At 43.3% G+C, this 27,941-nt stretch overlaps 1 pseudogene; it reads left to right on the top strand.

Annotated features, from left to right (window-relative positions):
• The first annotated feature begins 13,815 nt into the window (after positions 1–13,815).
• LOC138929823 (mitochondrial import receptor subunit TOM20 homolog) lies at positions 13,816–23,552 on the top strand (annotated as a pseudogene).
• Positions 23,553–27,941: the final 4,389 nt, after the last annotated feature.

Raw genomic sequence — 27,941 nt, 5'->3', positions numbered from 1 at the left:
AAATTAAAAGACACTTGCTCCTTAGAAGAAAAACTATGATCAACCTAGATAGCATATTAAAAAGCAGAGACGTTACCTTGCAACAAATGCCTGTCTAGTCAAAGCTATGGTTTTTCCAGTGGTCATGTACGGACATGAGAGTTGGACCACAAAGAAGGATGAATGCCGAAGAACTGATGCTTTTGAACTGTGGTGTTGGGAGAAGACTCTTGAGAGTCCCTTGGACTGCAAGGAGATCCAACCAGTCAATTCTAAAGGAAATCAGTCCTAAATATTCATTGGAAGGACTGATACTGAAGCTGAAACTCCAATACTTTGGCCACCTGATGTGAAGAACTGACTCATTTGAAAAGACCCTGATGCTGGGAAAGATTGAAGGTGGGAGGAGAAGGGGACAACAGAGGATGAGATGGTTGGATGGCATCATCCAGTTGGGTGGACAGAAGTTTGAACAAGCTCTGGGAGTTGGTGGATGGACAGGGAAGTCTGGCGTTCTGCAGTCCATGGGGTCGCAGAGAGTCAGACACGATTGAGCAACTGAACTGAGCTGAACTGAATTGAGACACAACCAGTGGAATTCTACAATGTTTGTCCTTTCATGTCTGCCTTATTCTCCTTTGCCTAGTATCTTCAAGGTTCACCATGTTTTAGCATATGTCAGAAACTTTCTCATTTTTAAGGCTAAATAATATTCCATTGTGTGTATGAACTGACTGACTGAATATAGCTGTGACTAAAGTCAGTAAGCAATGTGATAGGAATAAAGCTAGTAGAAATCTTAGGAGAATTGGTTATTTCAGGGAAAAGCTAATGAAGAAAACTGACAAAGACTGGCCGAGTTAAAAAAGAACTCAAGGGGAAGTACTTTCTTGGAAGCCTCAATGGGAGAGGGAGTGCTGAGCAGTGTCATATCCTGAGGAGTGGTCAAGTGAGGTCAAGACGGACTGACCGTTAGTTACTATTACTGTGTAACCAATCACCCCAAAACTTAATAGCTTCAAACAACAAGCATTTTAGTATCTGAAACTTCCCATGGGTTAAAAGTTAAGCTTAGCTAAGTAGCTCTGGCTCGGAGTCTCCCATGAGGTTTTAGCTGGGCTAGTCATATGGGAGAAGGCAATGGCACCCCAGTCCAGTACTCTTGCCTGGAAAATCCCATGGACAGAGGAGCCTGGTAGGCTGCAGTCCATGGAATCGCTAAGAGCTGGACACAACTAAGCAACTTCGCTTTTACTTTTTACTTTCATGCATTGGAGAAGGAAATGGCAATCCACTCCAATGTTCTTGCTTAGAGAATCTCAGGAACGGCGGAGCCTGGTGGGCTGCAGTCTATGGAGTCGCACAGAGTCAGAGACAACTGAACTGACTTAGCAGCAGTAGCAGCAGCAGTCATATGAAGGGCTGATTGTGCTAATGGACTGGCTTCCAAGGTGGCTCCCTTGTGTAGCTCTTGGTAAGAAGCCTCCATTCCTTCCCACATGGCTCTTTCCATAGAGCGACTGCTTGAGTGTCTCCCTGACAAAGCCCCTGGTTCCTCCCAGAGCCGGTGATCCCAGAGAGAGACAAAAACCACAATTTCTTACATGATCCCACCTCAAAAATCACACTGTCACTTCTGCCTTATTCTATTTGTTAGAAGTGAGTTAACTAAGACCAGTCCGCCCCTAAGGTGAAGGTGAAGTCGCTCAGTCATGTCCGACTCTTTGCGACCCCGTGGACTGTAACCTACTAGGCTTCTCCGTCCATGGGATTCTCCAGGCAAGAATACTGGAGTGGATTGCCATTAAGGCAAGAGAAATTAGTCTCTTCCTTCTGAAAGGAGTGTCAAAGAATTTGTGGATATATTTTAAACTATCATAGTCAACACTCTGGTCACATGACATTTCTTCTACACAGAAAATACACTAACTCCCTCCTAAAACCTCCCTCAAATCGCCACATTCACGGTATCAGCAAGAGGCTTCTCTGGTATAGTTTCTTTAAGTACAGCAGTTCCAGTACAGTTTCCCTTAATCTGAAGATCTATGAACTAAAGAGAAGCTGCCTACTCCCATACGTACACATATCCAACACACACAGAGTAGGTTAGGCACACAGAAACCGCTAAGAGAAATCCCTGGTGAAAGGAGGGAAACAGGACATACAGTGGAGTCCACAGCAGTTCTGCAATCCCACCGGGCCAATCTTCAACATTCCCTTATTACGACTCAGTCCTATTCCTGACTGTGCCAGATGACGTCACGTGGGGAGAGCCAGCTGTGGACTCACACCTTGTCTTCCTGCCCCAGGCTCCGGCCCACAGTGTGAGGGTATACCCTAGCCTCTGCATGCAAGCTCCACCCTCCCACACAGCCCACTCCTTGACCATCCCATGGCAGTGTGTCACTGGCAGTTCAGTCCATGCTCAGGACAAACAACTCTGAGGACAAAGTCCATGCAGGCCCCGGAAGCAGTCCTAGGGCCGCTTCAGCAGGGAAAATCGAGATCTGTATTCAGAGTTTGGTCCAGATATGAAGAGGGTGGGCAAGGATTTGATGGCTTTGATGAGCTTGTTTCTTCGGCCTTGCAGACTCCTCACCCTGGAGGAATAGGCACAATCTGAGAAGGGTTAGAATGTTGTTGTTGTTCAGTTGCTAAGTCATGTCTGACTCTTTGTGACCCCATGGACTGCAGCATGCTAGGCTTCCCTGTCCTCCACTATCTCCCGGAGTTTGTTCAAACTCATGTCCATTGAGTCCATGATGCTATCTAACCATCTCATCCTCTGCCACCGTCTTCCTTTTGCCTTCACTCTTCCCCAGCATCAGGGTCTTTTCCAATGAATTGCCTCTTTGCATCTGGTAGCCAAAGTATCGGAGCTTCAGCTTTAGCATCAGCCCTTCCAATGAATATCCAGGGTCAATTTCCTTTAGGATTGACTGGTTTGGGTTAGAGTGGAGCCCCCTCAAGCATGAGGCTTAGGTTGGGGGCTCCTCTTGCTCAAGTTTAAGAGATAGGCACTGGGAATCTTTATGCAATTGAAACACACATTTATTGAGGTGAGACAAATGAAAGAGACAGAAAGAACCCTAAGCTGTGATTATGGTTAGAATGTGGGATGTTGGAATGTAAGATTTAGCAGTGGAGCAGCCTGGGTGGTGAGCAGCCATGGAAGGATGAAGTGGAAGTGAAGTTCCCCGGAGTGGAAGGTGGTCAAGGACAGGTGAGGCTTGGCTGTTGGAGCCGCCCACTCCCCAAGACCCAATATACAATAGTGGAAGAGGTCCAAGTTGCTGGCAGGGATACAGAAGTTACCAGGATGTTGCAAGGATAAGTAGTAGAGAGGAAAACTGAGTCAGGTCCCAAAGTCCTCAGGGAACACAGGAAGCTGGTCATAAAGGATGACCACAGTGAAGAATGGTAGAAATGATGGCACGAATCTCAAAGCAGATGATTTTATAATAGGGAGGAGGAATTAAGGCTGTGGCCACCCTTCCTGTCCCCAGGTGCAGCCCTAGGATGTTGGACAATGTACGAAAATGAGTAGTTTTCCGTGGGATACAGTATTTCAATGGGAAATGGTGGGTTTTTGCTACGGTGAGCAGAGTAAACCTGAGGACTTAGGGTAGTGTGTTTACAGTGGGAACAAGGTTCTAGAGGGCTCCAGGTGATGGGGAGGCAGGAAAGGCAGCAGTGAGAGGACACACCAGGAAACAGGAAGCACAGACAGGACTGAGACGAAAGCTAAGGAGAGCAGAGATGAATAGAGGGACTTAAAATGCTTGGGGGACCCACAGCTGGGGGCGAGGGTCACCTTAGGATCAAACTGGTCTCAAAAGTCAAGCCAGGACCTGTTGCACATAAAGGACAGAGTGCCTGCTTTTGTGCGTGCAACACTGGGGCTGCCATTCTCAGGCACACGGACACATGGAAACCTCTGATCTACACTGTCCATCACGGAGAAGGCAGTGGCACCCACTCCAGTACTCTTGCCTGCAAAATCCCATGGATGGAGGAGCCTGGAAGGCGGCAGTCCATGGGGTCGCTGAGGGTCAGACACGACTGAGCGACTTCACTTTCACTTTTCACTTTCACGCATTGGAGAAGGGAATGGCAACCCACTTCAGTGTTCTTGCCTGGAGAATCCCAGGGACGGTGGAGCCTGGTGGGCTGCCGTCTATGCGGTCGCACAGAGTCAGACACGACTGAAGCGACTTAGCAGCAGCAGCAGCCCACTGTCCATCAAGTCCCAGCAGTCCCAAAAAAGTGTTAGTTGCTCAGTCACGTCCGACTCTTTCCAAACCCATGGACTGTAGCTCACCAGGCTCCTCTGTCCATGAGATTCTCCAGGCAAGAATACTGGAGTGGGTAGCCATTTCCTTCTCCAGGGGATCTTCCCAACCCAGGGACTGAACCCAGGTCTCCTGGATTGCAGGCAGATTCTTTACCATCTGAGCCACCAGGGAAACCCTGAGGAGAAAAGAGGAGCATTCTAAAGCTCTCCAGATACATGCCCTGTGGATCCCATTCTGATTTAGTGTATAGTCTAAAATGTGATGATTAAAACAGGTAGTAGAGTCACAGCTTAACAGTCAGGGCACAATTAAGTGCAAGTTTCATGCTGTTCCTCTCAACTGATATCCCAGTGGTCTGGGTTCTGGGTTGGTATAGAGACTGATATAAAAGAACTTTGCTATTTGTCATCCAGCCAGAAACCTGTGGTCTTGACCAGAGTTCTAATTAGAACCCTGATGAAAAACTGTTTAGTTTCTTGAGAAAGTTCACATCTTCCTCTATAAGAACGTTTAGCCCAAAGTGACAGGAAAAATGCAGACTCCTGGTCAAGAAACTTCAGTGGCTCCCATTTATCTGTTGGATAAGGTCCCCAGTATAAGGAAGATAGACCACGATCCTACTCTTCTTCATCACAGTCATGGTTCCCTCCTGCTGCCTGTGCTAATTCAAGTCACATATTCCCACATCACAGTGCTTTTAGTAATATGGCCTTTGCTCTTCAGACACCTGGAATGCTTCCTGTCCTCACCATTTTTGAGTTAAACCCTCCGAATCCTTTTAAAGCCCAACTCAAATGTATTCCCACCAGTTTTTCTTGACGTACCTGTTACATGTTCATTTCCCTCCCTCTGAAATTCTATGGCATTGTTTATCTTATGGCATAACATATTATATATGCTCTAATATTTTATTATGAAAATGTTCATACATGCAGGAAAGATGAAAGATTGTTTAGTGAACCCCAACATATCCACTACTTAGATTCTACAATTATCGTTATGCCATATATGCTTTATCCCATATCTTCCCATCTATCCATTCACCAATCCATCTTACCTTTTTGATGCATTTCAAAGTCAGTTGCAGACATTAGTATGCTTCACTCCTAAATCCTGTAGCATACCTACAATATTTGTGTTTTTTCCTTAAAGTAAAATTTACCTACATATCATGTTTTTAAAAAATATTCTGCCTCCTACCTTTCCTATCACACTCTTTAATGGTGGGAACCATTTCTTACTTTATCGCTATCCGCCCACCCAGTATCTAATAGTGATGCTAGAAAGGATGCAAAAAGAAAGTGAAAGTGTAATCGCTCAGTCGTGTCTGACTCTGTGACCCCATGGACTGTAGCCTGCCAGGCTCCGCCATCCATGGGGTTTTCCAGGCAAGCATACTGGAGTGGGTTGCCATTTCCTTCTCCAGGGGAATTTCCCCGACCCAGGGATCAAATCTGGATCTCCTGCATTGTGGGCAGACTCTTTACTGTCTGAGCACCAGGGAGTCCCTAGAAAGGATAAACACAATTAAGATAATCACAGCTAACATATATCAAGCACTTCCTTTGTGCCAGGTACTGTTCTAAATACTTCATATGCTTTATTTAATTCTTATAACAACCCTATGAACACAGGTACTATAAAGAGGCCTGTTATATCTGTTACAAATGAGAAAAACAAGCCTACAGAGGTTAGATAACTAGCCCAGTACACACAGATAGCTTTAAGTGCTGGAGACAAAATTTAAACCCAGCTGTGAATCAGGGCACACGCTCTTAACCATTCACATTCTGTCCCCATTGTCAAATGTTCCCTTGGTATCTCTAATTTTCTTGAAGAGATCTCTAGTCTTTCCCATTCTGTTGTTTTCCTCTATTTCTTTGCATTGATCGCTGAAGGCGGCTTTCTTGTCTCTTCTTGCTATTCTTTGGAACTCTGCATTCAGATGCTTATATCTTTCCTTTTCTCCTTTGCTTTTTGCCTCTCTTCTTTTCACAGCTATTGTAAGGCCTCCCCAGACAGCCATTTTGCTTTTTTGCATTTCTTTTCCATGGGGGTGGTCTTGATCCCTGTCTCCTGTACAATGTCATGAACCTCATTCCATAGTTCATCAGGCACTCTATCTATCAGATCTAGGCCCTTAAATCTATTTCTCACTTACACTGTATAATCATAAGGGATTTGATTTAGGTCATACCTGAATGGTCTAGCGGTTTTCCCTACTTTCTTCAATTTGAGTCTGAATTTGGTAATAAGGAGTTCATGATCTGAGCCACAGTCAGCTCCTGGTCTTGTTTTTGTTGACTGTATAGAGCTTTTCCATCTTTGGCTGCAAAGAATATAGCAATCTGATTTTGGTGTTGACCATCTGGTGATGTCCATGTGTAGAGTCTTCTCTTATGTTGTTGGAAGAGGGTGTTTGCTATGACCAGTGCATTTTCTTGGCAAAACTCTATTAGTCTTTGCCCTGCTTCATTCCACATTCCAAGGCCAAATTTGCCTGTTACTCCAGGTGTTTCTTGACTTCCTACTTTTGCATTCCAGCCCGCTATAATGAAAAGGACATCTTTTTTGGGTGTTAGTTCTAAAAGATCTTGTAGGTCTTCATAAAACCGTTCAACTTCAGTTTCTTCAGCATTACTGGTTGGGGCATGGACTTGGATAACTGTGATATTGAATGGTTTGCCTTGGAGACGAACAGAGATCATTCTGTCATTTTTGAGATTGCATCCAAGTACTGCATTTCGGACTCTTTTGTTGACCATGATGGCTACTCCATTTCTTCTGAGGGATTCCTGCCTGCAGTAGTAGATATAATGGTCATCTGAGTTAAATTCACCCATTCCAGTCCATTTTAGTTCGCTGATTCCTAGAATGTCGACGTTCACCCTTCCCATCTCTTGTTTGACCATTTCCAATTTGCCTTAATTCATGGACCTGACATTCCAGGTTCCTATGCAATATTGCTCTTTACAGCATCGGATCTTGCTTCTATCACCAGTCACATCCACAACTGGGTATTGTTTTTGCTTTGGCTCCATCCCTTCATTCTTTCTGGAGTTATTTCTCCACTGATCTCCAGTAGCATATTGGGCACCTAATGACCTGGGGAGTTCCTCTTTTGGTATCCTACCATTTTGCCTTTTCATACTGTTCATGGGGTTCTCAAGGCAAGAATACTGAAGCGGCTTGCCATTCCCTTCTCCAGTGGACCACATTCTGTCAGACCTCTCCACCATGACCCGCCCGTCGTGGGTTGCCCCGCAGGCATGGCTTGGTTTCATTGAGTTAGACAAGGCTGTGGTCCTAGTGTGATTAGATTGACTAGTTTTCTGTGAGTATGGTTTCAGTGTGTCTGCCCTCTACCAAGGGAACATTTCATGCAAAGATGGGCTTGATAAAGGACAGAAATGGTATGGACCTAACAGAAGCAGAAGATATTAAGAAGAGGTGGCAAGAATACATGGAAGAACTGTACAAAAAAGATCTTCACGACCTAGATAATCATGATGATGTGATCACTAATCTAGAGCCAGAAATCTTGGAATGTGAAGTCAGGTGGGCCTTAGAAAGCATCACTACGAACAAAGCTAGTGGAGGTGATGGAATTCCAGTTGAGCTGTTTCAAATCCTGAAAGATGATGCTGTGAAAGTGCTGCACTCAATATGCCAGCAAATTTGGAAAACTCAGCAGTGGCCACAGGACTGGAAAAGGTCAGTTTTCATTCCAATCCCAAAGAAAGCCAATGCAAAAGAATGCTCAAACTACCACACAATTGCACTCATCTCATACGCTAATAAAGCAATGCTCAAAATTCTCCAAGCCAGGCTTCAGCAATATGTGAACCGTGAACTCCCTGATGTTCAAGCTGGTTTTACAAAAGGCAGAGGAACCACAGATCAAATTGCCAACATCCACTGGATCATGGAAAAAGCAAGAGAGTTCCAGAAAAATATCTATTTCTGCTTTATTGACTACGCCAAAGCCTTTGACTGTGTGGATCACAATAAACAGTGGAAAATTCTGAAAGAGATGGGAATACCAGACTACCTGACCTGCCTCTTGAGAAATCTGTATGCAGGTCAGGAAGCAACAGTTAGAACTGGACATGGAACAATAGGCTGGTTCCAAATAGGGAAAGAAGTATGTCAAGGCTGTGTATTGTCACCCTGCTTATTTAACTTCTATGCAGAGTGCATCATGAGAAATGCTGGACTGGAAGAAACACAAGCTGGAATCAAGATTGCCGGGAGAAATATCAATAACTTCAGATATGCAGATGACACCACCCTTATGGCAGAAAATGAAGAGGAACTAAAAAGCCTCTTGATGAAAGTGAAAGAGGAGAGTAAAAAAGTTGGCTTAAAGCTCAACATTCAGAAAATGAAGATCATGGCATCCAGTCCCATCACTTCATGGCAAATAGATGGGGAAACAGTAGAATCAGAGTCAGACTTTATTCTTCTGGGCTCCAAAATCACTACAGATGGTGACTGCAGCCATGAAATTAAAAGACGCTTACTCCTTGGAAGAAAAGTTATGACCAACCTAGATAGTATATTCAAAAGCAGAGACATTACTTTGCCGACTAAGGTCTGTCTAGTCAAGGCTATGATTTTCCCTGTGGTCATGTATGGATGTGAGAGTTGGACTGTGAAGAAGGCTGAGCACTGAAGAATTGATGCTTTTGAACTGTGGTGTTGGAGAAGACTCTTGAGAGTCCCTTGGACTGCAAGGAGATCCAACCAGTCCATTCTGAAGGAGATCAGCCCTGGTATTTCTTTGAAAGGAATGATGCTAAAGCTGAAGCTTCAGTACTTTGGCCACCTCATGCAAAGAGTTGACGCATTGGAAAAGACTCTGATGCTGGGAGGGATTAGGGGCAGGAGGAGAAAGGGACGACCGAGGATGAGATGGCTGGATGGTATCACGGACTCGATGGATGTGAGTCTGAGTGAACTCCAGGAGATGGTGATAGACAGGGAGGCCTGGCGTGCTGCGATTCATGGGGTCGTAAGGAGTCGGACACAACTGAGTGACTGAACTCACTGCAGGAGACTAACCCTATATATGGAATGTTCAAAGAGCCCACTGCTTTGGACTGGCTTTGTCATGGCCCATTAACAGAGATAGCTGCCTTCAAAAATTTTCCCTGGCCCAAGCTCCATAATGAAGGTAAAAGGGGAGAGGGAAGCTAGCTTGTCCACGGTCTTGTCACTGGGTCACCAAGAATGTCTCATGACACATCCCACGGCTGCCTATATCTATTGTGTGGCTTCCCTGTCTCTGGGGCTGGTGTGGGAGGCAGTGAAAGGAGGGTGAGGGAGAGTTTGGAGGCCTAGGAAAGTCACAAGGGCAGCTTGACTGGCTGCCGCCTGGACACTCAGCACAGAGGGAAACCAGACAATAGGCCATTATTTCTGGCTGTAGGAGGCTGGTCAGTTGGATACTGCGTGAACCCACCACCCCTCCCACCAATTTCAGTTCTCCTAGACCTTGGATTAGAAGTAAAGCAATTGGATTCCCAATGATTCACATGCTGTTTCTGGAGACAGTGGGCAATCCCAGGACGGGTTATGGCTGTAAGTAATCAGGGATGAACTTTGATGGTCACTCTCTTGCTCTAGTCACCACTGCACACCACTGCCAGATAATACAACTTGAGAGCAGATTCCCTTCTTCAGACCCCTCTCTAAAGTAGCCCAGGTTAGATACAGGTTGAAGTCCTTCACCATATGGCCCACACCTAAGTATCAAAGAAATCACAGAGTTTTGTTGAATACTAATTACACAAAGCATTAATAGAATTTATATACACAGAGCTCTATAGTCAAATAGGTTTGGGAACTGCTGTATTAAACCAAGGTTAACTCGTTTCTTCAAGTGGACCTTCATAGAGCTTTAAATTACTGTGCAGGATGAGTCTCTGAAAGGAGAAAAGAACACGTTCCAGTTTTTTTTTTTTTTTTCAACAAGGATCTTGAGAACCTAGTGTTCCATAGAAAGTGTGCTATCTCAAATGCCATTCTTAACATAGCTACCCCTGAAACTTAACCAGTTTTTCTAAGGCTATCACGGCAGCCATGGAAATGCAACTGTTCACATCTGCTGCTGTGAGGATCATGGCAGCTTCCCTGCTCTGGCCCCAGTGAAGCCACACAAGCTGCTGCTGCTGACCAAGCACGACAGGGGTATTCATGCTGGTCCATCCCTGCAAAACACGGGACTCCCCTAACAAGATGTCCTTTGGCCTTGCCAAAACTTCCTTAGAGGTGTATTGCCACCTGGAACTCTTCCTACCCTGCCTTCTTCCTGTATCAAAATCTGAAGCTGCTTCTACGTTTTGTTCTTTGTCTGTCTCCGGCATATCCTTCAGCAAACCTCTTGTACTTTTAATTCCAACTTGGCATCTGCTGCTCAGAGTATGTAAACTGGCAAACCTATTTCAAACATGTTTCTAAAGCCTTTCCAGATTCAGCTCCTCCCTGGAACCTCACATCACTTTCACGGCATCTGCTTTTTATGGTCTGCACTGAGAGGCCTCGTGATACAGAAAGGAAGTTCACAGTCTCTAGAAGACAGCTTCCCAGGTTCAAATCCCAACTCTGTCACTTGCTAGTAGTATAACCTCGAGGAATTTCTCCAACAAGCTGTAAAATGGGGGATTATACCACTATTTTGCAAGGCTTATAAGAATTAAATGAAAAAATTACACTTAAACCACTGAGCATATAGCAGGTACTCAACAGACTGAATGATAATAATGGTTTATAGTCATTTGTGTTTTTTCTACTTTCCTTGTCAGGTTTATAAAGTCTTAAAGGTGGACAGTGTAATCTTTAACTCCCCTTAAAAGCCTTATTCATAGTGAACTAACAAATAGCTGTTAATTGAGTGGAAAAAAATGATTCCTTGCAGAAAGAAAGGGGCATCTCAGGGAAAAGGGGCAGAAGAGCCAATTAGGAAAGTCAACCAATGGTATAAGAAATGTAAATATTCGAAATACATAGCACAGGTATAAGATAGGACATGTTTATATAATATCTAGAAATATACATATGATATTCAAATATATAAAAGAATCATGATTGCAGAAATTACTGCCTACAAGAGAGCCAGGAAGTTCAAAGGTATGCTCCCAGGCTCTTGTGCATAGGTTGGCACTTTGAGCCCTGTAAACACAATCAGGAAGAGCTATTTTAGCCGTAAAAGCCTCATACCCAAGGTTAGTGCAACCAGGAAGAAATGGAAGAAGAGTGAAAGAAGGAAATTGCAAAGATTGATAATAGTAAACATCATGTCAATGCATGGACACAGTTAGAACATAGAGAACCAGGGTGGGCTTTCCTGCCTAGTTCAGAGTACTGCCTTCTCATTCAGTACATGGTGTCAGGTCATGTTGGTTTTAAGGTTTTTCCCATAGACCCTGACTTGGTAGGGGAAATTTCGCACAGCACAGCAGCGGTAGCCCCTCAAAGTAACCTGTTATGGGGTTGGTGTGTGAGGAAGCTACTAGAATTCTTAGATCTTCTGCCTGTGTGCCCAACTGTGGTTCTGCATCTGGGGAGGCTCAGGAAAGGGAATAATCTGTCCCACGAGCTCATTGTTGCTCTTTGATGGGAGGGGAGGCCTTCACACTAGCCTCAGCTCTTCCTAAAACCTCACTGTGCTGTGCTGTGCTGGGCTTAGTCACTCAGTCGTGTCCGAATCTTTGTGACCCCATGGACTGTAGCCTGCCAGGCACCTCTGCCCATGGGGATTTTCCAGGCAAGAATACTGGAGTGGGTTGCCATGCCTTCCTCCAGGGAATCTTCCCAACCCAAGGATCGAACCCAGGCATCCTGCATTGCAGGGAGATTCTCTACCATCTGAGCCACCAGGGAAGCCCAAAACCTCATTAATTCTTGAAACCCGACTCTAGTATATTTGAGCCAACAGTAGAAAAGCTGTAGGTAGCAGCCTAAGGGGTACAGGCCAGCACTAGTGGCCTCTTTCCTCCCCCAGTAGGCAAGTGTGCTCATGTGTAGCAAGCTTTCTTCCCTTCAAGCAGGATGACCTCTATGGCCCATCTGAGGCCCCCCCAGGGCCCCATGAAAGTACTACACATGATATGTATATAAAAGTAAGCAACTGGCAGGAAGGGGAGTCACCAGGAGGGGTGCCTGTTAAAAGTGAGGGCTGCTGCTATATATAGTTCCCTTACAAGGAGAAAACTGTCAAGCTCAAGCATTTCAAATCTAGAAGCCAAAGTGTACCAAGGACATCTCCTTCACTGCCTTCAAAACAGCACCCATTTTCTTTGAGCTTCCAGCAATTTTATGAGACAAGCTACAATGAAACTTTTTTTTCTTTTTTACCAAACACCATTTGAATGAATCACTCTGCCCTCTGCAGTGCCAAGGATTTCATATATAGTTAATTCAGATTAACTAGGTCCAGCTGACAAGAATTGGTTTGACTGACTCATAAAGCATATTAAAAGAAATTCAGTTTTATTACCTTTAGGAATCTAGTGGGACTATGCTAATAAAGTGCTCCTCAGTATAGGTCTTAAGGGAAATCTGTTTTAATGAACAAATGAGAATATTTTCTAATTCAGTCCATCAACTGTGTATATGGAAATACTTGAAATGCTTGCTCTTGCTTATATGGCAGGATTTCAGTCGAACAAATCCCATGTATATAAGTGGTATAAAATGAACTACCCAAGTTGGTATTCCTTCACAAATTAGTGCAGCCCCAATTAACAAAGCAATGAAACGAAGTTACCGTCCTCAACACTCAGAAGGAACGCTCGGTTTTTGTATTGGATATTCTTCTGGCTGGGGTAGGTGCAGCGGGGGATCTCTATTCTTTCAGATTTTGTAACGCACATTCCTTCTTCTCTACTCTCCTTCCTCAAATGTTTATTAAGCAACGAGCATCTGTGAGACACTGTGCCAAAGACTAATTAGAAATAAACAATCTCACAGTCTCCGAAAGAGAGACAACATGAACGAGTATTGTACAGTGCTGCCTGTGCAATAATTGCTCCATGAACAGAGGACAGTGGGGTTAAGAAGGGACCATCCTGCAAGCATCAGGAAGGCTTCAGAGTTCAAAGGAGTCTCAACAGTGGAAGGGGTGTGTGTATCTGTGTGTGTCTGTGTGTGTGTCTGTGTGTGTGTCTGGGTGTCTGTGTGTGTGTGTGTGCAGCAGACAAGGAGGGGAAGGGCACTGCATAAGGAAGGAATGCCCAGGCATGACCATGTAACATGGCATGTGCAGCAAACTGCAAATAATATGACAAGGATGGAAATGACCACAGATGGGATGGTAGGGGAGGAGGCAGCAGCAAGAGGGCTTTCCTAGCAAGGCCAGGCTGGAGAGGTCAGCTGAGGTCAGATCACAAGCTACCAGACATTGTTTGCTCAGGCTCTACCTCCTTCATGAAAATACAAGCGTGAAATGATAGATATAGAGAGTCCAGATCAAGGGAGGGGCATGGCCTGGCTGTCTTCAGTATTAGGTCCATATCACAACTGGACTATCATATTTAGGATGACGGGGGGCATCAATGAAATGGAAGGGTAAATCTGGACCCTATTGCTTCACCCTGTCACAGGCAGAAATCTAAACTTGTGATTTCTTAATTAAAAAATTTTGACAGCATACGGGTTGGTCCTTTTCAGTTCAGTCACTCAGTCGTGTCCAACTCTTTGTGACCCCGTGAACTGCAGTAAGCCAGGCCTCCCTGTCCATTACAAACTCCCAGAGTCCACCCAAACCCATGTCCATCGAGTCAGCGATGCCATCCAACCATCCCATGCTCTGTCGTTCCCTTCTCCTCCTGCCCTCAATCGTTCCCAGCATCAGGGTCTTTTCAAATGAGTCAGCTCTCTGCATCAGGTGGCCAAAGTACTGGAGTTTCAGCTTCATCATCAGTCCCTCCAATGAACACTCAGGACTGACCTCCTTTAGGATGGACTGGTTGGACCTCCTTGCAGTCCAAGGGACTCTCACGAGTCTTCTCTAACACCACAGTTCAAAAGCATCCATTCTTCAGCGCTCAGCTTTCTTTATAGTCCAACTCTCACATCCACACATGACCACTGGAAAAACCATAACCTTGACTAGATGGACCTTTGTTGGCAAAGTAATGTCTCTGCTTTTTAATATGCTGTCTAGTTTGGTCATAAGTTTCCTTCCAAGGAGCAAGCATCTTTTAATTTCATGGCTGCAATCACCATCTGCAGTGATTTTGGAGCCCAGAAGAATAAAGTCAGCCACTGTTTCCACTGTTTCCCCATTTATCTGCCATGAAATGATGGGACTGGATGTCATGATCTTAGTTTTCTGAATGTTGAGCTTTAAGCTTTTTAGTTCCTCTTCACCTTCTGCCATAAGGGTGGTGTCATCTGCATATCTGAGGTTATTGATATTTCTCCTGGCAATCTTGATTCCACCTTGTGCTTCTTCCAGCCCAGGGTTTCTCATGATGTACTCTGCATATAAGTTAAATAAGCAGGGTGACAATATACAGCCTTGAGGCAGTCCTTTCCCTGTTTGGAACCAGTCTGTTGTTCCATGTCCAATTCTAACTGTTGCTTCCTGACCTGTATACAGGTTTCTCAAGAGGCAGGTCAGGTGGTCTGGTATTCCCATCTCTTTCAGAATTTTCCACCGTTTATTGTGATCCACACAGTCAAAGGCTTTGGCATAGTCAATAAAGCAGAAATAGATATTTTTCTGGAACTCTCTTGCTTTTTCGATGATCCAGCAGATGTTGGCAATTTGATCTGTGGTTCCTCTGCCTTTTCTAAAACCAGCTTAAACATATGGATGTTCATGGTTCACATATTGCTGAAGCCTGGCTTGGAGAATTTTGAGCATTACTTTACTAGCGTGTGAGATGAGTGCAATTGTGTGGTAGTTTGAGCATTCTTTGGCATTACCTTTGGGATTGGAATGAAAACTGACCTTTTCCAGTCCTGCGGCCACTGCTGAGTTTTCCAAATTTGCTGGCATATTGAGTGCAGCACTTTCACAGCATCATCTTTTAGAATTTGAAACAGCTCAACTGGAATTTCATTGCCTCCACTAGCTTTGTTCGTTTTGATGCTTCTAAGGCCCACTTGACTTCACATTCCAGGATGTCTGGCTCTAGGTGAGTGGGAGTGATCACACCTTCATGATTATCTGGGTCATGAAGATCTTTTTTGTACAGTTCTTCTGTGTATTCTTACCACTTCTTAATATCTTCTGCTTCTGTTAGGTCCATATCATTTCTGTCCTTTATTGAGCCCATCTTTGCATGAAATGTTCCCTTGGTATCTCTAATTTTCTTAAAGAGATCTCTAGTCTTTCCCATTCTGTTGTTTTCTTCTATTTCTTTGCATTGATCGCTGAGGAAGGCTTTCTTATCTCTCCTTGCTATTCTTTGGAACTCTGCATTCAAATGGGTACTTTTAATTCTGGGCAAAACCAAGCAACAGTGCACCAGTGACTCACCAGTGAGATTACACTTAAAATACAACAGCCTCAGAGCCAAGACCAACCTCCTGAAAACAGGCTTCAGGACAGTATGGAACTGGGTATTGGCCAAGAAGCCTGGAAAACACACTCTGAACTGTTAAAGATGTAGAGCCAGGGCTTTCAAGACATAGAAGACCAATGGGCAGGGGCTTTAGAAATAAAATATAAGGTATATGAGTTATCAACTGCCACAGAACAAACCATACGAAAACTTCGTGGCTTAAAACAGTTTATGTCTATGACCCTGCACACTGACTGGTCAGTTCTTCTGGTCTCCCTTGGGCTTACTTACGCAGCTGCATGGGTGAGGTGGGGAGTGAACTCAGCTGGGACATCTTGGCCAGCGGCGCCTCTCTCACCTCACAAGATCTTTCACCCCAGGCTCCTTCATGGCATGGCAGTTTCAAGTCAGCATCCCAAGAGGGTGAAAGTGGTAGCTTCCACAGTCATGCAACAGCAAAACCACCACATTTTATTTGTGAAAGCAAGTCACAGACCGAGCACCCTCAAGGGCTGGGGAAACAGACTTTGTGTCTCGATGGATGAAACAGTGAAGTCACAGTACAAAAGCTTATGCACTCTACCATAGAGGACTTGGTGACTTGGCAAAAACACCTGTATGATGTGGGGTGAGTGCAGAAGGGCTGCAAAGCAAAGAAAGGAAACCTTCCCCAGGCTGCGGACCAGGCAGAGACAGAACACTGGAAACACTGAGTGGCTGAGCGGACAAACTTCTGCAGATTCAACCAAAGCCTCCAGAGAGTGCGACTGAGAGCATAAGCTAACAGAATGGCCAAACAGGGCCAGCAAGAGCGCCCTGTGTCAATAGGGCTTACAGCTCACCCACACATCCCAACTCTCCAACAGAACTCACTTTTAGGGAGGTTTCGTTCAAGAATGGTAATTCGCCGAGTAGTAGTATAACCTCAGGACATCCCTGATGGCGCAGTGGATAGGAATCTGCCTGCCAGTACAGGGGACATGGGTTCGATCCCTAGTCTGGGAAGATTTCACATGTCATGGAGCAACTAAGCCCGTGTGCCACGAATACTGAGCTTGTGTGTGCTAAGACCCGTGAGCCGCAACTACTGAGCCTGAGGGCCCAGAGCATGTGCTCTGCAACAAAAGAGGCCACCGCAATGAGAAGTCAGTGCACCGCAACTAGGGTAGCCTCCGCTCTCTGCAATTAGAGAAAGCCATGAAATTAAAAGACGCTTGCTCCTTGGAAGAAAAGTTATGATCAACCTAGACACAGCATCTAGTTAAATACCTTTCATAAGGCAATTGTCAAAGGTGGGTATCATTTTCCAGTTTCAAAGTACTTCACAATATCAACTCCCTGGATCCTTATAATCATGATGATGAAGCTATCTTGCACTTATGATGTTCCAAGTACTGTTTTATATCTTCTGCATGTATTAACTCATAAATACTCATAATAACCCTAGAGGGTAAGTACTGTCATCAGCTGAAAACTGAGAGACAAAGAGGCTTAGGAACTTCCCAAGGTTAACACGGCTAATCATCAGAGGAGCCAAGATCTGAGTCCAGGCACTTGGCTTCGGAGCCCATGCCCTTAAACCACTGTACTATTCTGCCGTCCGTTACATCAAAGGAGGAAACTGAGACAGAGTGGTTTGGTGACTTGCCTGAACTCACCCACAGTCCCACTACATCAAAACTAGAAAAACGTGTGAACAAAGTTCCTTCCCCTCTAAGTCAAGACCTATTACAGTGTGATAGCTGAGCTTATCAGCCATTTCTATTTTAAATAATTTTCCCAATGGAAAGAAATATAAAGGATGAGAGGTAGAGCCCAGAGTGGGAGGCCAAAGGCAGTACTAATTCTGAATCTACTCTAAAACATGCTACCCTATGGCTAGGGAAATGAAAGTGTAATGCATTTTATACATGTTGATATTTTCCTCGAGAAGACAATGGCTACCCTTAAGTATAGAAGCAGAGGAAGGATGAAGCTATGAAAACGGGAACTCTTAGTAAACTGACCCCAGAAACTATTTCCCAGGAAAAGGGGTTTGGCAAAGGGAGAGCCCAGGGAGTTTATGCTTCCAGTGCCAATGTACGAAGGCACCAGGCAGTGTGCAGGGAGCAAGGACACAAACACGTTACTTTGCTCTCAGATGTCATTCAGCCCCACTCAACTACTGCCCAGGAAAAGGCACTTCCTCTCTCCAGTGCCTACATTAGAAGCCCGATCTGTTGCTTTCCCTTTGAAGGCCTCTCTGAGAATGCAGTTACCAATTTTCAGGACCTATCAAATGGGCTATCCCCCTATACCAAGCCCTGGTCCACTCCAACGCTTAAGCCAAGTTAACCCATCCCATCCCCTGGGATGCTGCAACTCAGAAACTCCTGACTTAAGAGTGGCAGGGTTGTGGTAAGGCTAGACCCTCTGGCTCTGGCCAATGAGAACAAACTATTTTATCAAGACTAGGTCTCTCTCATCTCCAAGTCTTATCATCATTGCAGATGTTTTCCCCCCTAAGTGTCCTCCATAGACACTTAGGATTCAGAATATTGTCAATTGCTTTGTGAACTGGTACATTATCTGCTCCTGAATATCATGACATAATTGGGTTAGAAGATCTATTTCTGGCCACCAGGGAAACAAGAGTTCAAGATGGAAAGGGGGAAGGATAAAACTGTCCCTGTTCATGGATGACAAAACTACCTATGTAAAAAATGCTAAGCAATCTACAAAAGAACTTCTAGAACTAATAAGCGAGTTTGGTAAAGTCACAAGATAAAAGATCAACACCCCAAATTAACTGTGTTTATATATATATTAGTAATATACAATCAGAAACCAAAATTAAAAGATGAAATGGAGGAATAAAAAGCTAAATATGATGCTTGGTGCTTTCCAGTGGCTCAGCAGGTAAACAATCTGCCTGCAATGCAGGAGACACAGGACATGATCCCTGGGTTGGGAAGATCCTCTGGAGGAGGAAATGGCAACCCACTCCAGTGTTCTTGCCTGAAAAATCCCACGGAGAGAGGAGCCTGGCAGGCTGCATTCCACAGAGTTGCCAAGAGTCGGACACCTAAGCAACCAAGCACAGAGATAATGCTTACAATCTTCAGTGAACTTTCATATCCACCTAAGAGGGAATGAGGGAGCTTTGTGAATACCTGTATTCTCAGCCCACCCAATCATGAAATGCTCTTAGGGAAGGGCATCCAGCTTTGAAAATAGGCTTTTTAGGTGATTGACTCCAAAACCAATTTGCATTGCCTGGGAACCTGTCAGAAATGCAAATTCCCCCATCAGTGGAATCAAACTCGGAAGGTAGGATCTAATGTGTTTTAACCATCTATTGTACTTTGTTCCAGACCGCCACTTCCGTAGTTCTTTCTTGTGCCTGTGACAAAAGCACACAGGCTGCTGAAGTTTGTAGCGCCCTCTGCTGGTGCCCATCTGCAAAGGCCAACCTCTGAAGTAAAAACAAGGCGCTTGTAACTAGGTTTGACAGCCTGCTAAGTTTTTTATTCAAGTGAAAAGAAAAATCCTGTTTCCTATTACATCCACTGGGGCTTCATCCCGCTGTAGCATTTCTGAGCTCAAAGTGCATTCTCCTATGGCTCTGCTGAAGTTTCCATTTCCTTCTGCATCCTTCATTCTTCTCCAGATAAAGGACTCCAGAAGAGCTTGGTGAAACTGTCCCCAAGGCCAGGCAAGTCACCCCATAAAGACAAAGGTGGGTGGATGGGGACTTCCCTGCCTTAGCCCAAGGGCAATGTCACTTTCACTACAATGGCTGAGTGGGAGACAGCCATGAGTCTCTCCCCTAAACAAAACCAAAATTTCTCAATGGCTTCCTACAACACTGGAAGCAAAAATCTAGTTTGCACCAGGGCCTTTGAAGCCTTCATGATTAGAACCCTGGTTAATTCTCTAAGTTCATTTCTAATCACCCTTTCACTTCTCACTCTTAAGCCAAACTGGCCTTATAATTGTTTGAAGAACATGTCAAGCCTGCCCCCAGAGGCCAGTGCAGTTGCTGTTCCCTCCCTCCTAGATATCCACATGGGTCCTTCCTCACTTTTTTCATGCCTCTGTGCAAGTCACCTCTGCAGGCCTTTTAATGCCATCAGACAACAAATGCTTCATTTCTTTCATCATGTGTGTGTGTGTGTGAGACAGAAAGACAACACTACTTTTGGCTACCTAGAAAGTCAATTCCTACCAGCCGAAGACCACCAGGAACACATGTTAGTCAAAGTTAGTTTTCTAAATTAAACTCCCTGTAGCAAGAGAGGCTGAACAGCATGCAGAAGAGTGGGGAATCTCAGTGAGAGGGTTTTAGGAGGGACTTGTATAAGATTTGGGCTTGTGTTAGGTGATGTTATAGAGGGTTCAAGAAAGCAAGAAGGGTGCTATTTCAGATTGAGTGCTTTCAGAAAGCTGGAGCAATTCAGTTTCTTGGTAACTAGTTTTCTTTTCTTTCCTACACCAAGGGGAATCTTAGTTTCCCCTTGTGGGGATCTTAGTTTCTGACCAGGGATCGAACCCATGCCCCCTACAAGGAGTGTGGTCTCTTAACCACTGGACCACTAGGGAGGTCCTCGTAGTTACTAGTATTAATCAGGAAAGGGGGTGTATTACTATTTTGTGGTGCGCCGTGTTCATTCAGGCTGAATTATGACTAAAGGCCCTTCATGCTCATGCAGAGTCCTCATCTGCTGTTGCTGTTCTGTAACATTATATTCAGTCAAAGTGTTAGTTGTTCAGTCATGTCTGACTCTTTACGACCCCATGGACTGTAGCCTGCCAAGCTCTTCTGTCTGTCCGTGGAGTTCTCTAGGCAGAACTGGAGTGGGTTGCGATTCCCTTCTCCAGGGGCTCTTCCCAACCCAGGGATCGAAGCCAGGTCTCCTGCATTGGCAGGCAGATTCTTTACTGCCTGAGCCATCAGGGAATACCGTTGTAACTAAGCTAATTGACAGCTAACAGGGGTGCTTTTTTCTTTCTCATATATTTCATGGTCTGGAAAGTATGTGTCCTGAAGGCAAGGACTTTGTTTTGCTCAGCACTGAAGCACAGTGCTTAAACATTATTTGGCATATAGTAGATGTTCAATAAATGTTAGATAAATATTCTTTCAAAACATTGTCCATACCTCAGGTCCAACATATCTACAAGGCAGCCCTATATCTGGGACAGGTAAATTTAAGTCCTTGGAATATCTCGTAAGTGATGGTAGAGCCAACAGCAGCCGCTGGTGGGCAGACAAGTAATAACAGTTACATTTTATAGAAATTTAGGACAAGGAGACCAACTGGGTCCTCTGGACTGTCCCTCAGACCAGACAGGACTTAGCTTCCATCAGTTCTCAGGGAAGATCATTACCATGAAAAAACCCTACTCACCAATGATAAAAGACGCCAAGTTAAATACTATGCTACAAATAAAATGAAACACTCAACTTAATGATCATCTTTCTCTTCCCATCCAACATCTTATAGCCATATATACTATATGTTAACAAAATATAGGACATAATCTGTGATTTAATCTTCCAGAAAGATTCGCATGTTAATAAAGTTGTCACCATTCTATTATTTCCTTATTATACTGCAATTTAAAAATAATTTTGCAGCTTGTTTACACAGAAAGGGAATTGAGGTACCATTTTTAAACCTATCAAGTTGGCAAAAATACAAAAGTTAAGTAATATTTTATTTTGGCAATGGTGTGGGTCACTAGACAAACTTATACATTGCTAGTGGAAAAATAAACTGGTACAACTTCTATTTAGGTCAATCTGACAATATCTAACACGATTTAAAGTGCACAAAACCTCTGACCCAAAAACTTTCCTTTTAGCAATTCTACAGATAAACTTGTATGCAGGTTAAGTAACGTTATTTACTGCAGTGTTGTTTGAACAGTAAATAATCTAAATGTCTCTCTCTCAGGGAATGAGTAATAAATTACAATATCTATGCAATGGGGAAAACACTAGCTTTACTGTTATCCTGCTAAACACAAAAAATTTCCCAGAACATCAACATCAGACGAGATATGAGACCATGACAGATCAAGTGAAAACAAGACTATTTAGCAATGATACCTGAACACATATAAAAACATGAATATTATTGTAACTACAAACATGATCAGACATCCCTCTATCCTGGCTAATATGAGTGGTTGCTGCTGCTTTATCGATTAACATTAGCCTCAATTCATTCCCTCTGTCTTACTGTTAGGATTTATTTTAAAACACACAAAGAAGTGCTTCAGCATCCTAAATACATCCAATCCACAGCAAATATGAGTTTCCTTAAAACTTTCTCATTAAACCAACTAATCTAAACCCCAATCTGGTAAGTTCTTTCCAACACACTCCAACTGAGATGCCCTGTAGTTCCTGATGGTGTGTGTTCCCACTCACTGCAATAAGCAATAAGCTCTATTGATTCAACTAAGGTGTGTCCCTAGAGGGGAAGGCATTGGCACATGTGAAGCAAAATACGCATGGTGCAAAACCATGTATATATGTGTATATATATGTATATGCTACAATTTGTATAAAATAATGTAAAGCCAATTTTATAAATATGTTGTATATGCATAGAAAATAGCTCAGGAAAAATTCAGTAAAAATGGTTGTCTCTTGGAAGAACTAAAGGCTGGGGTACAGGAGTAGGAAAGAGTCTTCAGTATACAGTTTGTTACCATGTTCGCAATTTATTTACTTGAAATTAATAACTTTAAAAAATGAGAGTAAGAGGCTTCCTTGGTGGCTCAGTGGTAAAGAATCCACCTGCCAACGCAGGAGACATGGATTTGATCCCCGATCTGGAAAGATCCCACGTGGAGCAGAGCAATTAAGTCTGTGAACTGCAACTATTGAGCCTGTGCTCCAGAGCCCAGAAACCACAACTACCGAAGCCCATTCTCCGCAACAAGAGAAGTCACCACAATGAGAAGCCTGTGTGCCACCGCTAGGGAAAAGCACACGTAGCAGTGAAGACCCAGCACAACCAAAGGACAATTAAAAAAAAAAAAGACTAAGAATCACAGGCACTGCTGTGGGATCAATACAGAAGAAAAGACAATCTCTCTTCAGTAAGTAGTTTTGAGAAAACTGGATAGCTACATGTAAAAGGATGAAACAGAACACTCTCTAACAACATACACAAAAATAAACTAAAAATGAATTACAGACCTAAATGCAAGACTGGACACTATTAAACTCTTAGAGGAAAACGTAGGCAGAACACTGACATAAATCGCACCAACAGCGAGGCTTCGCGGTCAACGGCTTCTTTGCGGGCTCCGCCGCAGCCGACCCGGCTCCTTGGTGGAGAGAAGCTGGTGGGCCAGAACAGCACCATCACCGCTGGAGTGTGCGGGGCCCTTTTCATCAGTTATTGCATTTACTTCGACTGCAAGAGACGGAGACTTCAAGAACAGGCTGCAAGAACGAAGAAACAAACAAAAGCTTGCCAAGGAGAGCTGGGCTTTCCAAGCTACCTGACCTTAAAGATGCTGAAGCCGTTCATAAAGTCTTTCTAGAAGAAATACAGCTTGGTGGAAGAATTACTAGCTCAAGGTGAGTATGAGAAGGGTGTGGACCATCTGACAAATGCGACTGCTGTGTGTGGACAGCCACAGCAGTTAATGCAAGTGTTGCAGCAAACTCTTCCACCACCAGTGTTCCAGATGCTCCTAAGCTCCCAACAATTAGAGAACTCTAAGTGCTCAGAGCTTGGCTGAAGATGCTGTGGAATGAGAAACAAATGTCAATATAATGATCTCAATTAAAACATATTTTAAAAACCTTAACTCAGATGGTCGGCTCTGGGGGAGTAAGGGCAGATAAGCTTGTTATGGACTGTCCTCCACAGTGAAGTCTACCAAAGTTAAATTTTTACTTTGTGTAGATCCATTTGTCTGTTTTATTTACTTTTCCCAGTGAAAAGTGTTATTTTGATAGAGCTTTTAATTTTATAAATACACTATGAATTACTGAAATATGCATCTTGTTTATTCCTAAAATGTGTAATTAGAATGTACATATAACATCCCATTACTTACATTAAAAATACCCAGTGCTGAGTTTTGAAAGATAGTGAAAAAAAATGTAGAAGAAAACTGAAGAATATACTTGTTTTGCTCTATATCAGAAAGTTGGCTGGAAACTCGTGTTGATCAAAACTGAGCATTAAAATAAGAGATTATTTCTTTCCATTTAATCTCTTAAATATGTGTAATGTGCTGCTATACTATAATAACAACTTCACCCCCTCCCTTGAAATGTTTTGTTTAAATCAGTGGGTTTGATGTATTCTAGATATTTATCTCCTTGTATTTCAGATACATGTAGTTGTGGATAGCATGAGGAATTAGATGTCTATACATTCTTAATCTGACTGAGTAGGCTTTACCAGTTAATGTCTGCCCATTTGGAAATGGGTCTGCTAATTCAGCTTCTAATTCCTTTGGTTCTGTGCACATTTTCAAATCCCTCTTTCTAAGGGAAATACCTGTTTGGGCAGCCAGCCCTTGCGTTTTTTTATACTCTGAATTTTGCATGCTTGCCTTAGTATTTCTGGTTTTTTAAAAGGTGTAACGTGTTGATTATCACTGAAATCATGGTTCTGTCACTACTTTTGTAAATTAACCTGAAATGTAACTTTCACGGTAACTGGGACAATATGCCTGTAAAAGTGTTTGTTCCCTTTTGCTTTTATCCTGTGTACCTCCTTAATCCCCTACCAACCCTTATCTTGTATGAGAATAAAGTGTAACTTTGTGGCTGAAGACTTGAATGAAAATAATGGGACCTTTTATTCTCTAAATAGAGACATATTATCTGCAGCCACAGATTAAATATTAGACCTAAGAATAAAGATTCTTGGTACTTAATGATCAAATAGGTCCTCATCAAACTTAAAAATCTTTTGCACAGCAAATGAAACCATAAACAAAATGAAAAGACAACCCACAGAATGGGAGAAAATATCTGCAAATCAAGTGACCAACAAGGATTTAATCTCCAAAATATATAAACAGCTCATGCAGCTTGATGGCAAAAACACAAACAACCCAATAAAGAAATAGGCAGAAGATATAAATAGACTTTTCTCCAAAGACATACAGATGACCAAAAAACACACGCAAAGATGCTCAAGATCACTAGTTATCAGAGAAATGCAAATCAAAGATTCAATGAGGTACCACCTCATACTGGTCAGAATGGCTATCATTAAAAAGTCCACAAATAATAAATGCTGAAGAAGATGTGGACAAAAGAGAACCCTTCTACACTGTTGATGGGAATGTAAATTGGTATAGCCACTGTGAAGAACAGTATGGAGGTTCCTTAAAAAACAAAAATAGAACTACTATATAATCCTGCAAGATTGCCGGGAGAAATATCAATCACCTCAGATATGCAGATGACACCACCCTTATGGCAGAAAGCAAAGAAAAACTAAAGAACCTCTTGATGAAAGTGAAAGAGGAGAGTGAAAAAGTTGGCTTAAAGCTCAACATTCAGCAAATGAAGATCATGGCATCCAGTCCCATCACTTCATGGGAAATAGATGGGGAAACAGTGGAAACAGTGTCAGACTTTATTTTTTGGGGTGCCAAAATCACTGCAGATGGGGACTGCAGCCATGAAATTAAAAGACGCTTACTCCTTGGAAGAAAAGTTATGACCAACCTAGATAGCATATTCAAAAGCAGAGACATTACTTTGCCAACAAAGGTCCGTCTAGTCAAGGCTATGGTTTTTCCTGTGGTCATGTATGGATGTGACAGTTGGACTGTGAAGAAAGCGGAACACCAATAAATTGATGCTTTTGAACTGTGGAGAAGACTCTTGAGAGTCCCTTGGACTGCAAGGAGATCCAACCAGTCCATTCTAAAGGAGATCAGTCCTGGGTGTTCATTGGAAGGACTGATGCTAAAGCTGAAACTCCAATACTTTGGCCACCTCATGTGAAGAGTTAACTCATTGGAAAAGACTCTGATGCTGGGAGGGAATGGGGGCAGGAGGAGGAGACGACAGAGGATGAGATGGCTGGATGGCATCACCAACTCAATGCACATGAGTTTGGGTGAACTCTGGGAGTTGGTGATGGACAGGGAGGCCTGGTGTGCTGCGATTCATGGGGTTGCAAAGAGTCGGACACGACTGAGTGACTGAACTGAACTGATACTCCAACTAAAAAAAAAATTAGGTACAAATATTTTTAGATTGGGATACAAGGCTCTTACAGTTGAAATATGAACAGGTAGGTCAAGGTGGTTTTGTATCTCTTGCTCTCTTGGGGAGCCCTGTGAACTGAGTACATAATAGCATTTAAATATCATGCTACTCCAGCAGAGGCCTTACAGCGATCATCTGCTCTTATTTCTAAGTTATAGCAGAGGGTGATCACTGAGCTCCTCTGAGGCATTCTCTTATGACAGCACCATCCTCAGGTTTCCAGAGTTGGCTCCCACACCACTTAATGCGGGGCAGTTCAGCATTTCAATAAGTTGGGTGCATCAGCATAAGACAGACCATTTTGGATACAAAGTGTAATCATATCCTACATTCACATTACACCAGCAGACAGCAGCCGGCAGCTCATTTGTTTGGTGTCTTGATCTTCCCTGACTGGGGACAAAGGCCTCCTACAAGCTGTGCCCAGTCCTGGTTCCCCAACCTAACTTGGGGTCCCTCTGGCCTTTCATCTCCAGTGATCTGTGTACTTTCCATTATCCTTCCTCTCTCCTTTAGACTTACACTTCTGCTCTTTACCAACTCCTGCTTCAAAAGAATTACTCATACCTGTCCAAACAGTTTAGACCCTGGCAACAGGCATTCCTAATGCTTCCATTTAAAATAAAATCATATACCCTGTCAACAATTTCCAAACTTATTCTCAAATAAATCCAATTTTTTGCATCACAGTTAAAGCCCTCTAAACCTTTAATCACACCCTAGTGGATTCATCCTTCAAGGAGGGTTCAGTTCAAGATTCAGAAGTTTAGTGATTTTTTCTTGGATCCTCAGTCCCCAGTGAGCCCTTCCTCTTCCAAGCTACTATTAAATGAAGAGAGTAAACTCATCTGCCTCAGTGGTTTCCAAACATTTACTTCCCTTATTCTCAACCCTTTTTTCAAGGGAAAGCCAACTAGGAAAGCCATATATGTAAAACATGAACTCTGGATGAAAATGGTACAAGCTTCAACTCCCTTCCAGTACCCCAGATGTTCACCCAGGCAGTTTTAAAACTACTGCTCTATTCTGCCAATAAATGTTGTTAGTTCCATTTTTAAGTCATCTTAACCTAAGATTATTAACTCCCTAGAGTACAGGCCCTGTGTTACTGACCTAAATTCAAGTAATAGTTCAGTATGATATACCAGGTACTGAGTCATAAAGGCTATAATACTTCCATAATCTGGCTCTTAACACAGCCTATGAGGTAGGCACTTCCCCCTGCATTTTACATACAAGGTTAAGTGAAGCTGGAAGAAAAGGCCCAATTTAATCTGCAGCAGAGCTTCAAACCATACCTAGGTCCTCAAAGTCTAAATCCACCACATCTTCCATTCTACCAAGCTGCCTCTCAGTCTGTTTTGGACAATTCTTTTCCAGAGTCCCCAAGATACCAACTGGTGCCAGCACCAGAGAGGCTACAATTAGTAGTGATCATGAAGACAAATTCAGTCATGAATTAATAAACTCACATGGTCCCGTGACAATACTTAGTATTCCGAGTTGGCTCCCACACCACTTAATGCCAGGCAGTTCAGCATTTCAATAGGTTAGGGGCATCGGCACGAGACAGACCGTTTTGGATACAAAGTATATCATATCCTATATTCACATTACACTAGCAGACAGCAGTGGGAAGCTCATTTGGTGTTTTCACGGCTCTGAGTTGCTGAGCTACTGCTAACAACTATTTTCTCTTCTTTTCCTATTTATCATTATCTCCAAACCTGATCCAACAAGATGATGGTACCTTCCTATAAAATCTACAATTAAACCCCAAACCAACAAACACAAACTTTAATGTGCCCAGGAATAAGTAGCTGTTTGCTTCCCTTTCCTCCTTCTCAACTTAATCTACAATTATTCTTAAACCATCAGTAATATTACTTTTCTTTCCCTAGT

Source organism: Ovis canadensis, chromosome 25, assembly GCF_042477335.2.
Source record: "Ovis canadensis isolate MfBH-ARS-UI-01 breed Bighorn chromosome 25, ARS-UI_OviCan_v2, whole genome shotgun sequence".
NCBI classification, from domain to species: Eukaryota; Metazoa; Chordata; class Mammalia; order Artiodactyla; family Bovidae; genus Ovis; species Ovis canadensis.
Note: the sequence above shows the minus strand (reverse complement) of the source record. Positions and strands in the feature narration are given on the sequence as shown.